Source organism: Aegilops tauschii, unplaced genomic scaffold, assembly GCF_002575655.3.
Source record: "Aegilops tauschii subsp. strangulata cultivar AL8/78 unplaced genomic scaffold, Aet v6.0 ptg001221l_obj, whole genome shotgun sequence".
Lineage (NCBI taxonomy): Eukaryota > Viridiplantae > Streptophyta > Magnoliopsida > Poales > Poaceae > Aegilops > Aegilops tauschii.
This window is the reverse complement of record NW_027333423.1, coordinates 14,507-31,107: the sequence shown is the minus strand read 5'-3', so window position 1 is coordinate 31,107 and position 16,601 is coordinate 14,507. Positions and strand designations below refer to the sequence as shown.

The 16,601-nt window shown below is 37.5% G+C and overlaps 1 non-coding gene across 1 annotated transcript; it reads right to left on the bottom strand.

Moving 5' to 3' along the window:
* Positions 1 to 16,529: 16,529 nt before the first annotated feature.
* Positions 16,530 to 16,601, bottom strand: TRNAR-UCU (transfer RNA arginine (anticodon UCU)). The gene has a single exon. It is a non-coding gene; the product is annotated as a tRNA-Arg (tRNA).

Sequence of the window (16,601 nt, the reverse complement as noted above, 5' to 3'; positions counted from 1 at the left end):
CATCCAATCTGATTAGAATATCATAACATAAAGTATAAGTGGCAGAATTTTTTTTTTTAGGAATGTTTTATCAATTCATTTTCATTTCATTTGTACCCCTGGCAAACTCGAACTTTCGTCCAAATGGTCTCTATTCATATGTATGAAATACATATATGAAATACGTATGTGGAGTTCCCTAGAATTTCATGTGATTCAGTAAACAGAATATAGATTCCATGATTGCTAGATCGATCCAGAGGGATTGATGAAGAGTGAGCTGATAATGGAATTTTTCTTTGATAAACAGGAAACTTAAGATTAAGATGCTCCGGAATGGAAACGAGGGGAATGTCCACAATACCCGGATTTAGTCAGATCCAATTCGAGGGATTTTGTAGGTTCATTAATCAAGCCTTAGCAGAAGAACTTGACAAGTTTCCAACAATTAAAGATCCAGATCACGAAATTGCATTTCAATTATTTGCGAAAGGATATCAATTGCTAGAACCCTCGATAAAAGAAAGAGATGCTGTGTATGAATCACTCACCTATTCTTCCGAATTATATGTATCTGCGAGATTAATTTTTGGTTTCGATGTGCAAAAGCAAACCATTTCTATCGGAAACATTCCTATAATGAATTCCTTAGGAACCTTTATTATAAATGGAATATACCGAATTGTGATCAATCAAATATTGCTAAGTCCTGGTATTTACTACCGCTCGGAATTAGATCATAAGGGAATTTCTATCTACACTGCACTATAATATCAGATTGGGGGGGGAGATCGGAATTAGCAATTGATAAAAAAGAAAGGATATGGGCTCGCGTGAGTAGGAAAACAAAAGATATCTATTCTAGTTCTATCATCAGCTATGGGTTCGAATCTAAGAGAAATTCTAGATAATGTTTCCTACCCTGAAATTTTCTTGTCTTTCCCGAATGCTAAGGAGAAGAAGAGGATTGAGTCAAAAGAAAAAGCTATTTTGGAGTTTTATCAACAATTTGCTTGTGTAGGTGGGGACCTGGTATTTTCGGAGTCCTTATGCGAGGAATTACAAAAGAAATTTTTTCAACAAAAATGTGAATTAGGAAGGATTGGTCGACGAAATATGAATCGGAGACTTAATCTTGATATACCTCAGAACAATACATTCTTGTTACCACGAGATGTATTGGCCGCTACGGATCATTTGATTGGAATGAAATTTGGAACGGGTATACTTGACGATGACGATATGAATCACTTGAAAAATAAACGTATTCGTTCGGTTGCAGATCTGTTACAAGATCAATTCGGATTGGCTCTTGGTCGTTTACAACATGCAGTTCAAAAAAACTATTCGTAGAGTATTCATACGTCAATCGAAACCGACTCCCCAAACTTTGGTAACTCCAACTTCAACTTCAATTTTATTAATAACTACTTATGAGACCTTTTTTGGCACATACCCGTTATCTCAAGTTTTTGATCAAACGAATCCATTGACACAAACTGTTCATGGGCGAAAAGTGAGTTGTTTAGGTCCTGGAGGGTTGACGGGGAGAACCGCAAGTTTTCGGAGCCGAGATATTCATCCGAGTCACTATGGGCGTATTTGTCCAATTGACACGTCTGAAGGAATCAATGTTGGACTTACTGGATCCTTAGCAATTCATGCGAGAATTGATCACTTGTTGGGGATCCATAGAGAGTCCGTTTTATGAAATATCTGCTGAGAAAGCAAAAGAAAAAAAAGAGAGACAGGTGGTTTATCTATCACCAAATAGAGATGAATATTATATGATAGCAGCAGAAATTCTTTGTCCTTGAATCAAGGTATTCAGGAAGAACAGGTTGTTCCGGCTAGATACCGTCAAGAATTCTTGACTATTGCATGGGAACAGATTCATGTTAGAAGTATTTTTCCTTTCCAATATTTTTCTATTGGGGGTTCTCTCATTCCTTTTATTGAGCACAATGATGCGAATCGGGCTTTAATGAGTTCTAATATGCAGCGCCAAGCAGTTCCGCTTTCTCGGTCCGAGAAATGCATTGTTGGAACTGGATTGGAACGCCAAACAGCTCTAGATTCGAGGGTTTCCATTATAGCCGAACGCGAGGGAAAGATCATTTCTACTGATAGTCATAAGATACTTTTATCAAGTAGTGGGAAGACTATAAGTATTCCTTTAGTTAACCACCGTCGCTCTAACAAAAATACTTGTATGCACCAAAAACCCGGTTCCACGGGGTAAATCCATTAAAAAAGGACAAATTTTAGGCAGAAGGAGCTGCTACAGTTGGGGGGCGAACTTGCTTTAGGAAAAAACGTATTAGTAGCTTATATGCCATGGGAAGGTTACAATTTTGAAGACGCAGTACTAATTAGCGAACGTTTGGTATATGAAGATATTTATACCTCTTTTCACATCCGGAAATATGAAATTCAGACGGATACGACAAGCCAGGGCTCCGCTGAAAAAATCACTAAAGAAATACCACATCTAGAAGAACATTTACTCCGCAATTTGGACAGAAATGGAGTTGTTAGGTTGGGATCCTGGGTAGAAACTGGTGATATTTTAGTAGGTAAATTAACGCCTCAGATAGCGAGCGAATCATCTTATATCGCGGAAGCTGGATTATTACGGGCCATATTTGGCCTTGAGGTTTCCACTTCAAAAGAAACTTCTCTGAAATTACCTATAGGTGGAAGAGGGCGCGTTATCGATGTGAAATGGATCCAAAGGGACCCGCTCGACATAATGGTTCGTGTATATATTTTACAGAAACGTGAAATCAAAGTTGGGATAAAGTAGCCGGAAGACATGGGAATAAAGGGATCATTTCCAAAATTTTGCCTAGGCAAGATATGCCCTATTTGCAAGATGGAACACCCGTTGATATGGTCTTCAATCCCTTAGGAGTACCCTCCCGAATGAATGTGGGACAAATATTTGAAAGCTCGCTCGGATTAGCGGGGGATCTGCTAAAGAAACCATTATAGAATAGCACCCTTTGATGAGAGATATGAGCAAGAGGCTTCAAGAAAACTTGTGTTTTCAGAATTATATGAAGCCAGTAAAGAAACAAAAAACCCATGGGTATTTGAACCCGAGTACCCGGGAAAAAGCAGAATATTTGATGGAAGAACAGGCGACCCCTTTTGAGCAACCTGTTCTAATAGGGAAGTCCTATATCTTAAAATTAATTCATCAAGTTGATGAGAAAATTCATGGGCGTTCTACTGGGCCCTACTCACTTGTTACACAACAACCGGTTAGAGGAAGAGCCAAGCAAGGGGGACAACGAGTAGGAGAAATGGAAGTTTGGGCTTTAGAAGGATTGGTGTTGCTCATATTTTACAAGAGATACTTACTTATAAATCTGACCATCTTATAGCTCGCCAAGAAATACTTAATGCTACGATCTGGGGAAAAAGAATACCTAATCATGAGGATCCTCCAGAATCTTTTCGAGTGCTCGTTCGAGAACTACGATCTTTGGCTCTAGAACTGAATCATTTCCTTGTATCTGAAAAGAACTTCCAGGTTAATAGGGAGGAAGTTTGATCGGAATAAATATAAATTCTTTTCTTATTTCTATTTTATGATTGACCAATATAAACATCAACAACTTCAAATTGGACTCGTTTCCCCTCAACAAATAAAGGCTTGGGCTAACAAAAACCTACCTAATGGAGAAGTCGTTGGCGAAGTCACAAGGCCCTCTACTTTTCATTATAAAACCGATAAACCAGAAAAAGATGGATTGTTTTGCGAAAGAATCTTTGGACCCATAAAAAGCGGGATTTGCGCTTGTGGCAATTCTCGAGCGAGCGGAGCTGAAAACGAAGACGAAAGATTTTGCCAAAAATGCGGGGTAGAATTTGTGGATTCTCGGATACGAAGATATCAAATGGGATACATCAAACTCGCATGTCCCGTGACTCATGTGTGGTATTTGAAAGGTCTTCCTAGTTATATCGCGAATCTTTTAGATAAACCTCTTAAGAAGTTGGAGGGCCTAGTATACGGCGATTTCTCTTTGCTAGGCCCCAGCACTAAAAAACCCACTTTTTTACGATTACGAGGTTTATTCGAAGAGGAAATTGCATCCTGTAACCACAGCATTTCTCCCTTTTTTTCTACCCCAGGCTTTGCAACATTTCGAAATCGGGAATTGCGACAGGAGCAGGTGCTATTAGAGAACAATTAGCAGATTTGGATTTGCGAATTATTATAGAGAATTCTTTTGGTCGAATGGAAGGAATTAGAAGACGAGGGGTATAGTGGAGATGAGTGGGAAGATAGAAAAAGACGAATAAGAAAAGTTTTTTTGATTAGACGCATGCAATTGGCGAAACATTTTATTCAAACAAATGTAGAACCAGAATGGATGGTTTTGTGCTTATTACCGGTTCTTCCTCCCGAATTGAGACCTATTGTTTATAGGTCTGGAGATAAAGTAGTGACTTCAGACATTAATGAACTTTATAAGAGAGTTATCCGTCGGAACAACAATCTTGCCTATCTATTAAAAAGAAGTGAATTAGCGCCAGCAGATTTAGTAATGTGCCAGGAAAAATTGGTACAAGAAGCCGTGGATACACTTCTTGATAGTGGGTCCCGCGGGCAACCGACGAGGGATGGTCACAATAAAGTATACAAATCACTTTCAGATGTAATTGAAGGTAAAGAGGAAGGTTTCGCGAGACTCTGCTTGGGAAACGGGTCGATTACTCGGGGCGTTCTGTCATTGTTGTGGGTCCTTCGCTTTCATTACATCAATGTGGATTACCTCTAGAGATAGCAATAAAGCTTTTTCAGCTATTTGTAATTCGCGATTTAATCACGAAACGCGCCACTTCTAATGTAAGGATTGCTAAAAGGAAAATTTGGGAAAAAGAACCCATTGTATGGGGAAATACTTCAAGAAGTTATGCGGGGACATCCTGTACTGTTAAATAGAGCACCTACCCTGCATAGATTAGGCATACAGGCCTTTCAACCCACTTTAGTAGAGGGGCGTACTATTTCTTTACACCCATTAGTGTGTAAGGGTTTCAATGCGGACATTTGAATGGAGATCAAATGGCTGTTCATCTACCTTTATCCTTGGAAGCTCAGGCAGAAGCCCGTTTACTTATGTTTTCTCATATGAATCTCTTATCTCCCGCTATTGGGGATCCTATTTGCGTACCAACCCAAGACATGCTTATCGGGCTTTATGTATTAACGATTGGAAAGCGTCGAGGTATTTGTGCAAATAGATATAATAGTTGCAGAAACTACCCAAATCTAAAAGTAAATTACAATAATAATAATAATTCTAAATATAGGAAAGATAAAGAACCCCATTTTTCTAGTTCTTATGATGCACTGGGAGCTTATAGACAAAAACTAATCAGTTTAGATAGTCCCTTGTGGCTACGATGGAACCTGGATCAACGCGTCATTGGGTCAAGAGAAGTTCCGATTGAAGTTCAATATGAATCTTTGGGGACTTATCATGAGATTTATGCCCACTATCTAATAATGGGAAATAGAAAAAAAGAAATTCGTTCGATATACATTCGAACCACTCTTGGTCATATTTCTTTTTATAGAGAAATAGAGGAAGCCATACAAGGATTTAGTCAGGCCTATTCATACACTACCTAAACAAGAAAGAAAGTTAGATTCGGCGATGCCCCTCCCCTTTCGGGGGGCATTCCGATTTCCCTAGTATCATCATTATTTGCCACGCGAATCCAGATTGAGATTGAGGCAAGTTAATTAAATTTTCGAATCACTGACTCAGGCCCATTGTCGAATCCTACTCAGCAATTGTCGAATCCTACTCAGCCGAAAAGGGGGTACTTATGTATGGCGGAACGGGCCAATCTGGTCTTTCATAATAAAGAGATAGACGGAACTGGTATGAAACGACTTATTAGCAGATTAATAGATCATTTTGGAATGGGATATACATCCCATATACTGGATCAACTAAAGACTCTGGGCTTCCATCAAGCCACTACTACATCGATTTCGTTAGGAATCGAGGATCTTTTAACAATACCCTCTAAGGGATGGTTAGTCCAAGACGCGGAACAACAGAGTTTTTCTTTTGGAGAAACACTATTATTATGGGGCTGTACACGCGGTAGAAAAATTACGCCAATCTGTTGAGATATGGTATGCGACAAGTGAATATTTGAAACAAGAAATGAATTCAAATTTTCGGATAACGGATCCTTCTAATCCAGTCTATCTAATGTCTTTTTCAGGAGCCAGAGGAAATGCATCTCAAGTACACCAATTAGTAGGTATGAGAGGATTAATGTCGGACCCTCAAGGACAAATGATTGATTTACCTATTCAAAGCAATTTACGCGAGGGACTTTCTTTGACAGAATATATAATTTCCTGCTATGGAGCCCGCAAAGGGGTTGTAGATACTGCTGTGCGAACAGCAGATGCTGGATATCTTACACGTAGACTTGTTGAAGTAGTTCAACATATTATTGTGCGTAGAAGAGATTGTGGTACTATCCGAGGTATTTCTGTAAGTCCTCAAAATGGGATGACGGAAAAACTTTTTGTCCAAACACTAATTGGTCGTGTATTAGCAGACGATATATATATCGGTTCACGATGCATTGCCGCGCGAAATCAAGATATTGGAATTGGATTAGTCAATCGATTCATAACTGCCTTTCGAGCACAACCATTTCGAGCACAACCAATATATATTAGAACCCCCTTTACTTGCCGAAGCACTTCTTGGATCTGTCAATTATGCTATGGCCGGAGTCCTACTCATAGTGATCTGGTCGAATTGGAGAAGCCGTAGGTATTATTGCGGGTCAATCAATTGGGGAGCCAGGGACTCAACTAACATTAAGAACTTTTCATACTGGCGGAGTATTCACAGGGGGTACTGCCGACCTTGTACGATCCCCTTCGAATGGAAAAATAAAATTCAATGAGAATTTGGTTCACCCCACACGTACCGTCATGGGCAGCCTGCTTTTCTATGTTATATAGACTTGCATGTAACTATTCAGAGTCAAGATATTCTATATAGTGTGAATATTCCCTCAAAAAGCTTGATTCTAGTGCAAAATGATCAATATGTAAAATCCGAACAAGTAATTGCGGAGATTCGTGCCGGAACGTCCACTTTACATTTTAAAGAAAGGGTACAAAAGCATATTTATTCTGAATCAGACGGCGAAATGCACTGAGTACTGATGTTTACCATGCGCCCGAATATCAATATGGTAATCTTCGCCGATTACCAAAAACAAGCCATTTATGGATATTGTCAGTAAGTATGTGCAGATCCAGTATAGCGTCTTTTTCACTCCACAAGGATCAAGATCAAATGAATACTTATGGTAAAAAAGATAGGGAAATTCTTGATTATTCAACGTCGGATCGAATCATGTCCAATGGCCATTGGAATTTTATCTATCCTTCTATTTTTCAAGATAATTCAGATTTGTTGGCGAAAAAGCGAAGAAATAGGTTCGTCATTCCATTACAATATCATCAAGAACAAGAGAAAGAACTAATATCCTGTTTTGGGATTTCGATTGAAATCCCCCTTATGGTGTTTTACGTAGAAATACTATTTTTGCTTATTTTTGACGATCCCCGATACAGAAAAGATAAAAAGGGTTCAGGAATTGTTAAATTTAGATATAGGACCCTAGAAGAAGAATATAGGACTCGAGCGGAAGACTCAGAAGAGGAATATGAGACCCTAGAAGACGAATACAGGACCCGAGAGGACGAATATGAATATGAAACCCTAGAAGAATCTAAATATGGAATCCTAGAAGACGAATACGAATATGAAACCCTAGAAGACGAATATGGGAGCCCAGAAAACGAATATGGGAACCCAGAGAACGAATATAGGACTTTAGAGAAAGACTCAGAAGAGGAATATGGGAGCCCAGAGAGCAAATATAGGACCCAAGAGGACGAATATGGAACTCTAGAGGAAGACTCAGAAGACGAATATGGCAGCCCCGGGGAAAGCGCAGAGGAAAAATATGGTACTTTAGAGGAAGACTCAGAGAAGATTCAGAGGACGAATACGAGAGCCCAGAGGAAGATTCCATCTTAAAAAAAGAGGGTTTGATTGAGCATCGAGGAAACAAAAGAATTTAGTCTAAAATACCAAAAAGAAGTAGATCGGTTTTTTTCATTCTTCAAGAACTTCATATCTTGCCGAGATCTTCATCCCTAAAGATACTTGACAATAGTATTATTGGAGTGGATACACAACTCACAAAAAATACAAGAAGTCGACTAGGCGGACTGGTCCGAGTGAAGAGAAAAAAAGCCATACGGAACTCAAAATATTTCCGGAGATATTCATTTTCCTGAAGAGGCGGATAAGATATTAGGTGGCTGTTTGATACCGCCAGAAAGACAAAAAAAAGATTCTAAGGAATCAAAAAAAAGGAAAAATTGGGTCTATGTTCAACGGAAAAAAATTCTCAAGAGCAAGGAAAAGTATTTTGTTTCCGTTCGCCCTACAGTGGCATATGAAATGGACGAAGGAAGAAATTTAGCAACACTTTTCCCGCAGGATCTCTTGCAAGAAGAAAATAATCTCCAAATTCGACTTGTCAATTTTATTTCTCATGAAAATAGCAAGTTAACTCAAGAATTTATCACACAAATAGTCAATTTGTTAGAACTTGCTTTAGTAGTGAATTGGGAACAAGAAGAAAAAGAAAAGGCTGGTGCTTCCCTTGTTGAGGTAAGAGCAAATGATCTTATTCGCGATTTCCTAAGAATTGAGTTAGTCAAGTCCACTATTTCGTATACACGAAAAAGGTATGGTAGGACAAGTGCAGGACCGATTCCCCATAAATAGGTTAGATCGCGCCAATATCAATTCTTTTTATTCCAAGGCGAAGATTGAATCACTTAGCCAACATCCAGAAGCTATTGGCACTTTGTTGAATCGAAATAAAGAATACCACTCTTTGATGATTTTGTCGGCATCCAACTGTTCTCGAATTGGTTTATTCAAGAATTCAAAACATCCCAATGCGATAAAAGAATGGAATCCTAGAATTCCTATTCGAGAAATTTTTGGGCCCTTAGGCGCTATTGTAGCTAGTATATCGCATTTTTCTTCATCTTACTATTTACTAACGCATAATAAAATCCTGTTAAAAAATATTTGTTCGTTGACAATTTAAAACAAACCTTCCAAGTACTTCAAGACTTAAATACTCTTAATAGATGAAAATAAAAGGATTTCTAATTTCGATAGTAACATAATGTTGGATCCATTCCTTTTGAATTGTCACTTTGTCCATCATGATTCTTGGGAAGAGACATTGGCAATAATTCACCTTGGACAATTTATTTGTGAAAATGTATGTCTATTTAAATCGCACATAAAAAAATCCGGTCAAATTTTCATTGTAAATATGAATTCCTTTGTTATAAGAGCAGCTAAACCTTATTTGGCACTACAGGAGCAACTGTTAATGGTCATTATGGAGAAATCCTTTACAAGGGAGATAGGTTAGTTACGTTTATATATGAAAAATCGAGATCTAGTGACATAACGCAAGGTCTTCCAAAAGTGGAACAAATCTTGAAGCGCGTTCAATTGATTCATTATCCCCGAATCTCGAAAGGAGAATTGAGGATTGGAATGAGCGTATACCAAGAATTCTTGGGGTCCCTTGGGATTCTTGATTGGAGCTGAGCTAACCATAGCCCAAAGTCGTATCTCTTTGGTTAATAAAATCCAAAAGGTTTATCGATCCCAAGGGGTACAGATCCATAATAGACATATAGAGATTATTATACGCCAAGTAACATCAAAAGTGCGGGTTTCCGAAGATGGAATGTCTAATGTTTTTTCGCCTGGGGAATTAATCGGACTATTGCGAGCGGAACGAGCAGGACGAGCTTTGGATGAATCGATCTATTATCGGGCAATCTTATTGGAATAACAAGGGCTTCCCTAAATACCCAAAGTTTCATATCTGAAGCAAGTTTTCAAGAAACTGCTCGAGTTTTAGCAAAAGCTGCCCTACGAGGTCGCATTGATTGGTTGAAAGGCTTGAAAGAAAACGTAGTTCTGGGGGGGATTATACCTGTTGGTACCGGATTCAAAAATTTGTGCATCGTTCCCCACAAGACAAGAACCTTTATTTCGAAATAAAAAAAAAAAAATCTATTCGCGTCGGAAATGAGAGATTTTTTGTTTCTCCATACAGAATTAGTTTCTTCAGATTCTGACGTAACAAACAATTTTTATGAGACATAAGAACCCCCATTTAACATTTAACCCTATATCATTTAAGGATACATAAAAATATTTTTTATTTCAAGCTATTTCGGATCTTTTCTTAATCTTCAAAAAGAACTAAATTCCGTAATGGAATGGTAGGGTTAAAAAAAAAGGAAGTGTGGAAAAAAATGACAAGAAGATATTGGAACATTAATTTGAAAGAGATGATAGAAGCAGGAGTTCATTTTGGTCTGGTATTAAGAAATGGAATCCTAAAATGGCCCCTTACATTTCGGCAAAGCGTAAAGGTACTCATATTATAAATCTCGCTAGAACGGCTCGTTTTTTATCAGAAGCTTGTGATTTAGTTTTTGATGCAGCAAGTCAGGGAAAAAGTTTCTTAATTGTTGGTACCAAAAAAAGAGCAACAGATTTAGTAGCATCAGCTGCAATAAGGGCTCGTTGTCATTATGTTAATAAAAAGTGGTTCAGTGGTATGTTAACGAATTGGTCGATTACGGAAAACTAGACTTTCTCAATTTAGAGACTTAAGAGCAGAAGAAAAAATGGGAAAATTCCACCATCTCCCAAAAAGAGATGTGGCAATCTTGAAGAGAAAATTATCTACCTTGCAAAGGTATCTCGGCGGGATCAAATATATGACGAGATTGCCAGACATTGTGATCGTCCTTGATCAGCAAAAAGAGTATATAGCTCTTCGGGAATGTGCCATTTTGGGGATTCCTACTATTTCTTTAGTCGATACAAATTGTGACCCGGATCTCGCGAATATATCGATTCCAGCCAACGATGACACTATGACTTCAATTCGATTGATTCTTAACAAATTAGTATTTTCAATTTGTGAGGGCCGTTCTCTCTATATAAGAAATCGTTGATTAAGAATATATAGTGAATTCTTGGGCAACTGCGTAAATTTATGGAATCACTTACTTTACTATATCTTTTTTTTTGCATAGAATTTTTTTTGCATAGAAAAAAGAAGGGGAATATTGATATATATTAGAGGGTATTGATATATATTATGATCTGATGTGCTTTCTTGGTATCCTAAATATAAGATTAATACTTCAAGTTGCTGAGTTGAGAAAGAGATGGTTGAATCAAAAGAATTCCTTTTTTGAAGTTCAATTTTTATCAGAGGACAATATGAATATTATACCTTGTTCCATTAAAACACTCAAGGGGTTATACGATATATCGGGTGTAGAAGTAGGGCCAACACTTCTATTGGCAAATAGGAGGTTTCCAATTCATGCCCAAGTACTCATCACTTCTTGGGTCGTAATTACTATCTTGCTAGGTTCAGTTGTCATAGCTGTTCGGAATCCACAAACCATCCCGACCGACGGTCAGAATTTTTTTGAATATGTCCTTGAGTTTATTCGAGACTTGAGCAAAAACTCAGATTGGAGAAGAATATGGGTCCCTGGGTTCCCTTTATTGGAACTATGTTCCTTTTTATTTTTGTTTCGAATTGGTCGGGTGCTCTTTTACCTTGGAAAATTATAGAGTTACCCCATGGGGAATTAGCAGCGCCCACGAATGATATAAATACTACTGTTGCTTTAGCTTTACTCACGTCAGCGGCATATTTTTATGCTGGTCTTAGCAAAAAAGGATTGAGCTATTTCGAGAAATATATTAAACCAACTCCAATCCTTTTACACTAACATCCTAGAAGATTTCACAAACCATTATCGCTTAGCTTTCGACTTTTCGGGAATATATTGGCGGATGAATTAGTCGTTGTTGTTCTTGTTTCTTTAGTCCCCTTAGTAATCCCTATACCGGTCATGTTTCTTGGATTATTTACAAGCGGTATTCAAGCTCTTATTTTTGCAACATTAGCCGCAGCCTATATAGGTGAATCCATGGAGGGTCATCATTGAATTGACTCTTTTTGGAAATAGTATTTTTTTTTGCAGCTTAGCTCAATTCATGCATGGTTCCAGATAATCTGCTTGGTTGCAAAAAAATAGTTAGAAATGCGTATGAATATATAGCCTAGAGTTGTAGGAGAGAGAATAGACTATATTATGGAATTTTCAAAGTATATATGCATTAAGGAGGGGTGGAGTCAGGCTAGATCTATACTATAATATCCTTAATGTCTATAAGTGGAGTCCTCTTTTATGCGGGTTTCCACTTTAAGCAATGATTTTAGAATCCGATTCAATAGAAAATGAGAAAATATGCAAACAAAATAGAAGAAACAAATGTATATATATATAGGATATTATATTATATATTCCTAGGTTAGATTCATTATCTAATCCGATATATGGATATGGAATTCCCTTCTATGTAGTTCGGACAATTCACATTATCATTTCAATTTGATTTCAATTTGTACTTTTTAGTTACTTTACTTCTCCCCAATAGAGCTTAGAAGTAAGAATTTATTGGTTGATTGTATCCTTAACCATTTCTTTTTTTTGACACGAGGAACTACTCACCATGAATCCACTAATTGCTGCTGCTTCTGTTATTGCTGCTGGATTGGCCGTAGGGCTTGCTTCTATTGGACCTGGAGTTGGTCAAGGTACTGCTGCAGGACAAGCTGTAGAAGGTATTGCGAGACAGCCAGAAGCAGAAGGTAAAATACGAGGTACTTTATTGCTTAGTCTAGCTTTTATGGAAGCTTTAACAATTTATGGACTAGTTGTGGCACTAGCGCTTTTATTTGCGAACCCTTTTGTTTAATCTTAAAAAAAATTCTTTCGATTTCGATTAGATACTTTTTTCTTTTTTTAGTAAATTGGTATTTGCTTCCGCAATTCCAATTATATCAATACTTTATTTAATTTACTCCTATTTATTACTCCTGGAATTATCTATTTATCGGGACAGATAATACCCCATTCTAGGAAGGGCTGAGTTGAGTATTATTAATTTAGAAGATATGCTCACCTTCTTATTTCCCGTCCTTAGTTTAGGAAAGTGGAAGTTTTTTCCTTTTATTTTAGGAATTTTGGGAACAGAACATTTCAACAAAGGAAGTCTTTCACCGGTCAAACAAGACGTAAGACTTAATCTAAAAGAAATTACTAGATTGAATCTATTTGCATTAAAAAAACCGATCAAAAAAGGGCGAGCGAAGTAAGTGATCGAAAAACTTTGTTCTTTGTTCGTCCTATCTATAAGAGGAGAGCATATGAAAAATGTAACCCATTCTTTCGTTTTTTTAGCTCACTGGCCATCCGCTGGCAGTTTCGGGCTTAATACCGATATTTTAGCAACAAAATCTAATAAATCTAACTGTAGTGGTTGGTGTTTTGATTTTTTTTGGAAAGGGAGTGTGTGTCGAGTTGTCTATTTCAAGAATAGATTGGATCTATCCGGCTGCGACTTTATAATATTTTTTAGTATTTTTCGGATAAATAAGAAAAGGGTGCACGATCTCGACGAATTACTTCTGAATAAATTCAGAAATCATATGGAAGAACCATAGCATTTCGCGACTCATTGGTAAATCAACTTTGATTCTCTATAAACCAAGAATGTGAGACCATTAACACGGTTAAAGCTAAACTGCTTGAAGTCCAGGCAAAAAGAGGTACTCTTTCTACAACTATATTAGTATTAGTACCGAATTTAAACGGGAAATAGCTAATGTAAAATTTATCTGATATAGAACACTCATATCGATAAAATGGTTTGAACTATTTACTAGAAAAAAAAAAGGGGGCACCCTGCCCTTTTTTAACCAATGCCGAATCGACGACCTATGTATAAAAAAGAGAAATTTTTTGGATTTGAAGAAAAAAAAAAATAAAAAAGAATTCTATTAATTTTCATTTTCCATTTATTTAGTTAGTTTTTCTTAATGAAATTGAAATTATTAACTAGAGGGCAAATAAAAATAAAGAAACAACTTTGCTGACCATGATATATTTTTATCTAGGCGAAGAGTCCTCTTAATATTTATCTAGTCTTATATAGGTTTCGGTATATTGAAATATAAACATAAAAAAGAAGATAGAGGATAGGCTCATTACTTAAAAAAAAGATATGGAAATAGCTATAGAAAAAAAAAAAAAGGAGCGTGAGAGCCAAATGAATCGAAAGATTCATGTTTGGTTCGGGAAGAGATCATAAAAGTTGTAAACTTACAAAATAATCTACTTTCATTAAAAGATTTATTAGATAATCGAAAACAGAGGATCTTGAGTACTATTCGAAATTCAGAAGAATTGCGTAGAGGGACCATTGAGCAACTCGAAAAAGCTCGGATTCGATTACAGAAAGTCGAACTAGAAGCGGATGAGTATCGAATGAATGGATACTCTGAGATAGAACGAGAAAAAGCAAATTTGATTAATGCTACTTCTATTAGTTTGGAACAATTGGAAAAGTCTAAAAACGAAACCCTTTATTTTGAAAAACAAAGGGCAATGAATCAGGTCCGACAGCGGGTTTTCCAACAGCCGTACAAGGAGCTCTAGGAACTCTGAATAGTTGTTTGAATACCGAGTTACATTTCCGTACGATTCGTGCTAATATTGGCATTCTCGGGTCCCTGGAATGGAAGAGATAATTAAATTAATTAGGCCTTGAACTTCTACTTTCGTTTAGAATTTAGGCATTATTTTTCCCCTTGCTCCGAAAAAGAGTCAAGAAACACTAATGGCAACCCTTCGAGTCGACGAAATTCATAAAATTCTCCGCGAACGTATTGAACAATATAATAGGAAAGTAGGGATTGAGAATATAGGTCGCGTAGTTCAAGTGGGGGATGGGATTGCTCGTATTATAGGTCTTGGTGAAATAATGTCAGGTGAATTAGTCGAATTTGCAGAAGGTACTAGGGGTATTGCTCTGAATTTGGAATCCAAAAATGTTGGGATTGTATTAATGGGCGATGGGTTGATGATACAAGAGGAAGTTTTGTAAAAGCAACAGGAAGAATTGCTCAGATACCCGTGAGTGAGGCTTACTTGGGTCGTGTTGTAAATGCTCTGGCTAAACCTATTGATGGGAAAGGCGAAATTATAGCTTCCGAATCTCGCTTAATTGAATCTCCTGCTCCAAGTATAATTTCCAGGCGTTCCGTATACGAACCTCTTCAAACAGGGCTTATTGCTATCGATTCGATGATCCCTATAGGGCGCGGTCAGCGAGAGTTAATTATTGGGGACAGACAGACTGGCAAAACAGCAGTAGCCACAGATACAATTCTCAATCAAAAAGGGCAAGGTGTAATATGTGTTTATGTAGCTATCGGTCAAAGAGCATCCTCCGTAGCTCAAGTAGTAACTACTTTCCATGAGGAGGGGGCTATGGAATACACTATTGTAGTAGCTGAAATGGCGGATTCACCTGCTACATTACAATACCTCGCTCCTTATACGGGAGCAGCCCTGGCTGAGTATTTTATGTACCGCCGAACGGCATACTTTAATAATTTATGATGATCTCTCCAAACAGGCACAAGCTTATCGCCAATGTCCCTTCTATTAAGAAGACCTCCCGGCCGTGAGGCTTATCCAGGGGATGTTTTTTATTTGCATTCACGCCTTTTAGAAAGAGCCGCTAAATTAAATTCTCTTTTAGGCGAAGGAAGTATGACCGCTTTACCAATAGTTGAGACTCAATCTGGAGACGTTTCCGCCTATATTCCTACTAATGTAATCTCCATTACAGATGGACAAATATTCTTATCTGCGGATCTATTCAATGCCGGAATTCGACCCGCTATTAATGTGGTATTTCTGTTTCAGAGTAGGATCCGCGGCTCAAATTAAAGCCATGAAACAAGTAGCTGGCAAATCAAAATTGGAACTAGCGCAATTCGCAGAGTTACAAGCCTTTGCACAATTCGCCTCTGCTCTCGATAAAACAAGTCAGAAATCAATTGGCAAGGGGTCGACGATTAAGGGAATTGCTTAAACAATCCCAGGCAAATCTCTCCCAGTGGAAGAGCAGATAGCTACTATTTATACCGGAACAAGAGGATATCTTGATTCGTTTTCGTTAGAAATTGAACAGGTAAATAAATTTCTGGATGAGTTACGTAAACATCTAAAAGATACTAAACCTCAATTCCAAGAAATTATATCTTCTAGCAAGACATTCACCGAGCAAGCGGAAATCCTTTTGAAGGAAGCTATTCAGGAACAGCTGGAACGGTTTTCTCTTCAGTAACAAATAAATTTTGCATGTCTACTCTTGTTAGTAGAATAGGAATCGTTGAGAAAGCTTTTTCATTTGAATCATGCAAAAAAGTTTTCTTTGTTTTTAGTTTAGTATAGTTATTTAAAGAATAGATAGAAATAAGATTGCGTCCAATAGGATTTGAACCTATACCAAAGGTTTAGAAGACCTCTGTCCTATCCATTAGACAATGGACGC